Below are 7,909 nucleotides of genomic sequence, written 5' to 3' on the forward strand. Positions count from 1 at the left end.
CATCCTCTGCTGGGTCTTTTTGAGGATGGCGTTGACGTTGGTCTCCCACTTCAGGTCCTGGGAGATGGTGGTACCCAGGAACTTGAAGTTCTTCACAGTCGACACAGGGCTGTCTGATATGGTGAGGGGGAGCAGAGTTGAGGGATGTCTCCTGAAGTCCACTGTCATCTCTACAGTTGTAAGAGTGTTCAGCTCCAGATTGTGCTGACTGCACCAGAGTACCAGCCGCTCAACTTCCTGCCGGTATGCAGACTCATCACCATCCTGAATGAGGCCAATGACGGTGGTGTCATCTGCAAACTTTAGGAGTTTAACAGCAGAGTTCTTGGAGGTGCAGTCGTTAGTGTAGAGGGAGAACAGTAGTGGTGAGAGGACACATCCTTGAGGGGCACCAATACTGAGGGACCGAGTTTCAGAGGTGATCTCCCCCAGCCTCACTTGTTGCTTTCTGTCTGTCAGGAAGCTGGTGATCCACTGACAGGTAGCTGGAGACACGCTGAGCTGGGAGAGTTTGGAAGAGAGAAGTTCAGGCATGATGGTGTTAAAAGCCGAACTAAAGTCCACAAATAGGATCTTGGCATAAGTTCTCGGGCGGTCGAGGTGTTGCAGGATGTAATGCAGCCCCATATTCACTGCATCAAGGATCATCAAGGTTAATTTTTTTCCTCATCAGAGAATAAAACCTTCTTCCACCTTTCACTGTTCCATGTTTGGTGCTCTCTTACAAAGTCCAAACATTCACTTCTGTGGCATTCAAGGAGACGAGGCCTTTGAAGGCTTTTTTTTGTTTTTGAAGCCCTTCAGTCTCACATGTCATCTGATGGTTGTGGGGTTGCAGTCGGCACCAGTAACAGCGTTAATTTGGGTCAAAGATCGTCCAGTGTCTTGACGGACAGCCAATTGGATCCTCTGGCTCAGTCCTGGTGACATTTTTTTGGGTCTTTCACTTGACTTTTTTGTTCCACAACCCTCAGGATCATTTAAGTCTTACTGCATCCCACCTCAGCAGTGATGGTGCGCTGTGAGAGACCCTGCTTATGCAGTTGAACAAGCCGACCATGTTCAAAAGGGAAAGCTTGTTTTGCCTTTGCCATTAGAACGTCTGCGACTATCTGACAGAAAATGACAACGAATCCACATTTTTCCACAGATTTTGTCTTTTAAATGCATATGCTCCTAAACCTTTGATTAGCTGTAAAACAGGCTGTTTCAGTTTAAGCGTTGTTTTCAAAAAATTACATGCTCAAAAAATGTTTTGTGTCACTCCCATTTCTTCTTGTTGCATGTTGAAGCTCTACTTCAGGGGTCTCGAACTCCAGGCCTCAAGGGCCGGTGTCCTGCAGGTTTTAGATCTCACCCTGGGTCAACACACCTGAATCAAATGATTAGTTCATTACCAGGCCTCTGGAGAACTTCAAGACATGTTGAGGAGGTAATTTAGCTATTTAAATCAGCTGTGTGGGATCAAGGACAAGGACAAGAAAAAGAAACTGCTGGTAAGTCATCAAATACACTCATGGCTAAACACCAACATGACTGAGTGAAGTAAAACATTAACTCACGGTCTTATGAACGGCTGCCGTTTGTCTCTGAACTGAAGCTCCGGACATACACACCTATGGTGCATTCAGGGAGCCTGGGAAATCCCATACACAAACCTAACCCTTTTGTAGAAAGTTTGTTACATACCTTCTGCAATGTTATGAGTCAAATATTATAGTTTGACATTCTAAAAGCCATTTTTGCCTGTTTTGGAATTCATGGTGAATTCAGGAAATTGTTTTCAATTCAACACTGATAAAAAGCACATCTTTATGAATGATGCAGTTGTGATATCTGCATCTACAAGTGTTTATTTATTATTTATTTAGTTCTCATGTTGAGGCTTTAGAGCAGAGTTGCTTTAGCTGAGCCTAAGAATCTAAAAACTTTATCTTTTGATCTTTTTTTTTTTTTAATTCATCTTTCTGTCACGTTTTCCAGATCACCAGTAAACAGAAGCTTAAACCAGAAGAAGCATTTATTAAAACCAATCTAGATATACTGATTCTGGAAGCAGCTGCTGCAAGCAAGAGAGTAAAACTAAAAAACTATTAAAGAGTGTTAAAATCAAAGCAGAGCCTGAATGACTGTCTGTTCACATTTGACAGAAGTTCAGTTAAATACAATACAATACAATACAGTTTTATTTATATAGCACATTGAAAAACCCGAAGGCACACCAAAGTGCTTCACAGTAATATGGAGAGTCAACATAAGTCAATAACAGGGTACAAATCGGGCACAAGCACAGACAGGATAGAGGCACTAACAGACCAGGAGAGTTAGATAAATACAAAATCCGCTTAGAAAACAAAAACAACAGTAAAATTAATAATAAAATAAATAAAATTTAATAAAAGATTTAAAAGTTTAAAATCAAAAAATTTTAAAAGGGTATTAACTGGTCAGGAAAGCCAAGTCAAATAGATATACTTTCAATCTTGATTTAAAGGACTGGATAGAGTCCAAGGCTCGAATAGAAGCAGGGAGGCTATTCCAAAGGTTGGGTGCAGCTGAAGCAAAGGGTCGCCTCTGGTCTTCAGTCTAAACTTAGGTTGGCCCAGGAGTAATTGACCTGATGATCTTAATGCACGACAAGGAGTGTACAGATTGAGGAGGTCAGTGAGGTTGCTGGGTGCAATGTTATTCAGGATTTTAAAAGTGAGTAGCAAGATTTTAAACTCAATGCGATATTTGATTGGTAACCAGTGTAGATCAACAAGAGCCGGAGTAATACGGTCAAATTTTCTAGTGCCAGTAAGAAGGCGAGCCGCAGCATTCTGAACGAGCTGCAGCCTTCGAAGAGAGAAGGCTTGGAGACGACAGTAGAGAGAATTACAATAATCTAACCTGGAGGTCACAAAAGCGTGGATAAGTTTTTCCAGGTCCCTGTGTGGTATATAATGCTTAGCTTTAGAAATCTGGCGCAGTTGAAAAAAAACAGATTTAACTACAGATGATACTTGCTTATCGAGCTTAAAGGAGCTATCCAAATAGACACCCAGGTTACGCATAGAATCAGAGAGAGAGTTAGCTAGGGGCCCCAGCAGGGTAACAAGCTGGTCTCGAGGAATATGGCTGTCGAACACCATAACTTCAGTTTTTTTCTCATTTAAAACGAGAGAATTTTCTGACAGCCAATCTTTAACCTCTCTCAGGCAATCGTTCAGGGAGTTCAGTGATGCTGACAAATCATCAGTCAGTTGACAATAGATTTGAATGTCATCAGCGTAAAAGTGATAAGAAATATTGTATTTTTCAAATATGGAGCCCAAGGGTAGCATATACAAAGAGAATAATAAAGGGCCCAATACAGACTCCTGGGGCACACCACAACAGAGAGGGGCAACAGAGGAAGAGTATCCTCCCATCATAACAGAGAAGGATCTATCTGTGAGGTAAGAATTAAACCAGTTAAGGGCAGAACCCTTGATGCCTACAACATGCTCTAGCCTCCTCAAGAGTGTATTATGATCAACCATGTCAGAGGCTGAAGACAGATCCAATAAAACTAAAACGGCAGAGCGACCAGAGTCAGCAAATACAAGAAGATCATTATAGACTCTTAGCAGTGCCGTTTCAGTGCTATGGTGTGGCTTAAAGCCAGACTGGTATTTGTCAGTGATATTATCTGCAATTAAGTAAGCCCGTATTTGGAGAAAGACGGCTTTCTCTAAAATTTTTGATAAAAACGGAAGCTTCGAGATTGGCCTATAATTGGCAGGGTCTTTCTGATCGAAATTACTTTTTTTAAGCACAGGGTGCACTACCGCATGTTTAAACGCAGTCGGGACACAGCCCACTAACAATGATAATTTAATTAAAAATAAGATGCAAGGCCCAATTTCCTCAAAACCTTCCTTGATAATTCGGGATGGAAGGATATCGTGCTCAGAATTTGAGTTTCTCAATTGTTTAATTATTCCCTTAACCCTTAGATGCACACGTGGGGTCAAAAATGACCCCAGGGGTTGTTTTTCTTCAAAATCTTTAAAATGCAAACTTGTAATATATTCATATTCCAGGTATTCCTCATAAAACATGTTTGTAACATGAGGCCATTTGCATTTTTATTTATTTTTTCATTAATTTTAAAAAAATGCAGTTTTTGTATCACTACCCCACTCTTCCACAAGTGGGGTCAAAAATGACCCCAAGCAGTTCCTATGGAATCTTCTATGAAACTTTCATTCTTAGCAACTCTGACTGACCCACTTACACTTCTGATGGATCAAAAATTAATTTTTACACAGTAACATACGTGATTTATAGTCAGGGCTGCACATAAGTGGTCCGCAGGTGCGCATTCGCTGTCAAAATAAAAGTATTCCCGGAAATTCAGAGAATAGGCGCTTCTTTTGTTGTGGAGGAACACCAAAGTAATTGCCTACGGAGCTTGCTTATTCGACATCTTTAAGAGTTCTGAACAAATGTCTGTCCTCCTCCAGAACATCTTATGTTCGCAAACGCGCATTCCAACTTCTTATCTGGTTCTGCAAATGCGCACCTGAGGACCATTTATGTGCAGCCCTGTTTATAGTTTCCTGTGCATTTCAAACATTGTCCTTTCTGATGTTTTTTTTTTTTTTTATATTTAAAGTAGCATGGCTGCTATGAGGCCAGCAAGGATCCCTGTGGACTTACAAATGATCCAGGACGGATGGGATGAAGAGCCCATCAGAGGCACTGACTCAGAATCTGACATCTCAGATATAGAGGACCCAGACTATTGCCCCCCCCCCACTTAACAAGGCCAGTCAGACACAGAGGAGTCCTCTGATGAGTCCTCTGAAGAGAAAATGGATATTGAGTCTAACAGAATGAGCCCCTCTTACTGCTCTAGCCACAATATTCTGAATTAGTCAGCCAGGGCTTGCAGTTGGGTTTAGTACTTTCTCCCCAGTAAATGCATGGAAGATGTTCATGTCTGATAATATAATAGAAGAGGTGCTGTCATACACAAACATGGAGGCACGAAGAGTAGCCACAGACAGGGGAAAAGAGTGGAAAACTGTAATCAAACATAAGCTCCTGGCCTTCATTTGATTGACCATTCTTGCAGGAAGTGAGAAGAACTGGGATTTACCAGTCAGTGTGTTTTTTGGGAGTCCTCTGCATAACCCATTGTACAAGGCCACTATGTCAATTCAAAGATTTAAAGATATTCGCCGTTTCGTGCACTTTGATGACAAGAGGACCAGAGCCTACCGACTGAAAACAAACCACATGGCAGCTTTCTGCTACATATGGGGTCTGTTCCTGGTCAACTGCAGGCAGAAATTCATCCTCAGTGATTGTGTTACAGTGGATGAATAACTTGTGCCTTTCAGAGGGAAGGCCCAGCTTCTGCAGTATATGCAGAGCAAGCATACAAAAGTGATACAAGGATACAAAAACTGCAATTTCTTAAAATTAATGAAAAAATAAATAAAAATTCAAAGGGCCTCATGTCACAAACATGTTTTATGAGGAATACCTCAAATATGATAATGTTACAACTCTTCATTTTAAAGATTTTGAAGAATAACAACCGAGTTTATAGCAAAATGCATTGTTTCTATTTGGGGTCATTTTTGACCCCACTCGTGGAAGAGTGTAGGTACTGGTAAGTTGTGCATCCAAGGGTTAAGAGTGGGGAGTTATAACAGCTCAAAGTGAGAAAAGGTGGACATGCATCCTAAAACCAGAACAGAATTCAGCACAAGAGAGTGAGAGTGTGAAGCCTTCAGCAATAAAACTTTTCCACTAAAATGATTAAGAAATTGCTCACAGAGAGCCTGAGAGGCCGAGCTCGAAGAGTCCGGACAGGGATTTATCACTGAATTAAAAATTTTGAATAACATTCGGGGGTTGTGGCTGTTAGTCTCAATAATATCTGATAGGAAAGCTGCTTTATCTGCCTTTACGGAGTTCTGGTAGAGAAAGCGGCTCCTACAAAGAATGTCATAGGATATCTGAAGCCTGTCTTTTTTCCACCTTACGTCGTGTCGGCAGGCACGACGTAAGGCTCGTATAGTGTCATTTAGCCATGGTTGATGAGAAGTTCTGGGATGTTTCATCTTTATAGGGGCCACAGTATCTAAGATGGAACAACAGGTGGATAGCATAGCGTTGGCAAAATCATCAACCAAGGAAGGTGTGTAACAGTTAATATCAGTGAAATCTGGATCAAAAAAAGCAAAGTTTAGAAAGGCTGTAATGAAGTTAGCCACAGTCTCAGAGTTAATTATACGTACAGGGCGATGACAGCCTTTAGAATTTAAATCAATTGCACATAGCTCAACATCAAACATGACCAAAAAATGGTCAGAAATACCAGCATTATCAATGTCCATAGTACAAATATCCAAAGCATATGAGAGGACCAAATCCAAAGTATGACCTTTAAGATGAGTTGGTTCCCTGACCATCTGTGTAAGGTTAAAAGAGTCAATTAGGGCAAGAAAATCCTTGGCTAGGGGGTCATCAGCACAACAAATATGTATGTTAAAATCTCCAGTAATAAGAGCTTGGTCATAACTTAATAAAAATGAACCTAAGAAGTCAGCAAATTCACAAATAAAAGACCTATTATATTTAGGTGGTCGATAAATCACTGCACATAGAATCGTTGGGGGTCCAGCAAGCTCCAATAGTTTAACCTCAAAACTAGAATAGGTAGGAGAGGGCAGTTGCCGAACTTTAAGTTTGTTTTTAAAAACAGAGGCCACGCCTCCACCTCTTCCCGAGGCTCTCGGTGAACTGAAGAACACACAGTCCGGAGGTAGTAGCTCTGAAAAGGAAGAGGACTCACCAGGACGAAGTTTCAGTCAATAACAGAGCATCAAGCCGAGAGGTGAGGAAGAGGTCATTTAAGATGAAGGTTTTATTCACCAGCGATCTTGCGTTTAATAAAGCCATCCGAGAGATCGGCATCTTATCTCTGCTGGAAGGACGTCTTAGCTGGCTTAAATACCTGTGCCGTACACCATCACTGACTGGGGGACCCAATCCAAACACGAACAGGCAGAGAGACTACCGGAGAAACCGGACAGGCTTGTTTACCAACCGAACAGATCCAGCGATGGTTGAGCAGCCTGAAGGATGATGGATCCCGAGCGGATGGAAGTCGTATAATCCCCGTGGTGGTGAGGGAATTAGCTGCAGCTGATGTTTTAAGGTAAGCCTTAGAGCGAACCCGAAACCCACTCCGTTTGCCCCGCTTCCTATAGCGCTTCTTAGGCGGGGAGCAGAGAGGGGAACCGTATGAATCAGTGGAAGAGATGATACGTGGAAAGGTAGCGTCTCCCAAATTCCAGCCTTGATCCAACCCAGCATAGGGGGGGAAACGAAGATTTAACATAGGTGATTAATGCATAACCATCTGTGGGGCATAGTGCTAGAAAGATAACAAATAAGGCAGTTGAGATGAATAATGTTAATTATTTCATAATGCACTGCAGCACCGACACAGGAAATATTTCAATTGTAAAATAAGTTGATATTTATTTCTTTTTTGGCACATTTGGTCCTCCATACTCCACACAGAATGTTTTTGGGACGTGTGCTGTAACAATAATAATAATAATAATAATAGTGGTAGTAGTTAATTAAAACAGAAAACTTAAAAAATGAGACACATCTTCACTAAATAGGCCAAAAGTATGCAAATGCTCAATATAGTCAATTATTACAAGACTTATTTTATTTAGTCAGACGTACCACATGCATAATAATATTAGCCTATAGAGTTACGAGTTGTTTTGCGCACAAACTGTGTGTATGAAGGCTATAAAGGCAAATCTCTGAGTTGCCTTTATAGCCTTCATTTGTAAATAATGTTATTTTTGAAATCACACAACGTGCACATGTATCCTCTGGTCTGTCC

Source organism: Perissodus microlepis, chromosome 3 (assembly GCF_051167445.1).
Source record: "Perissodus microlepis isolate ML-2025 ecotype Zambia chromosome 3, ASM5116744v1, whole genome shotgun sequence".
Classification (NCBI taxonomy): Eukaryota; Metazoa; Chordata; class Actinopteri; order Cichliformes; family Cichlidae; genus Perissodus; species Perissodus microlepis.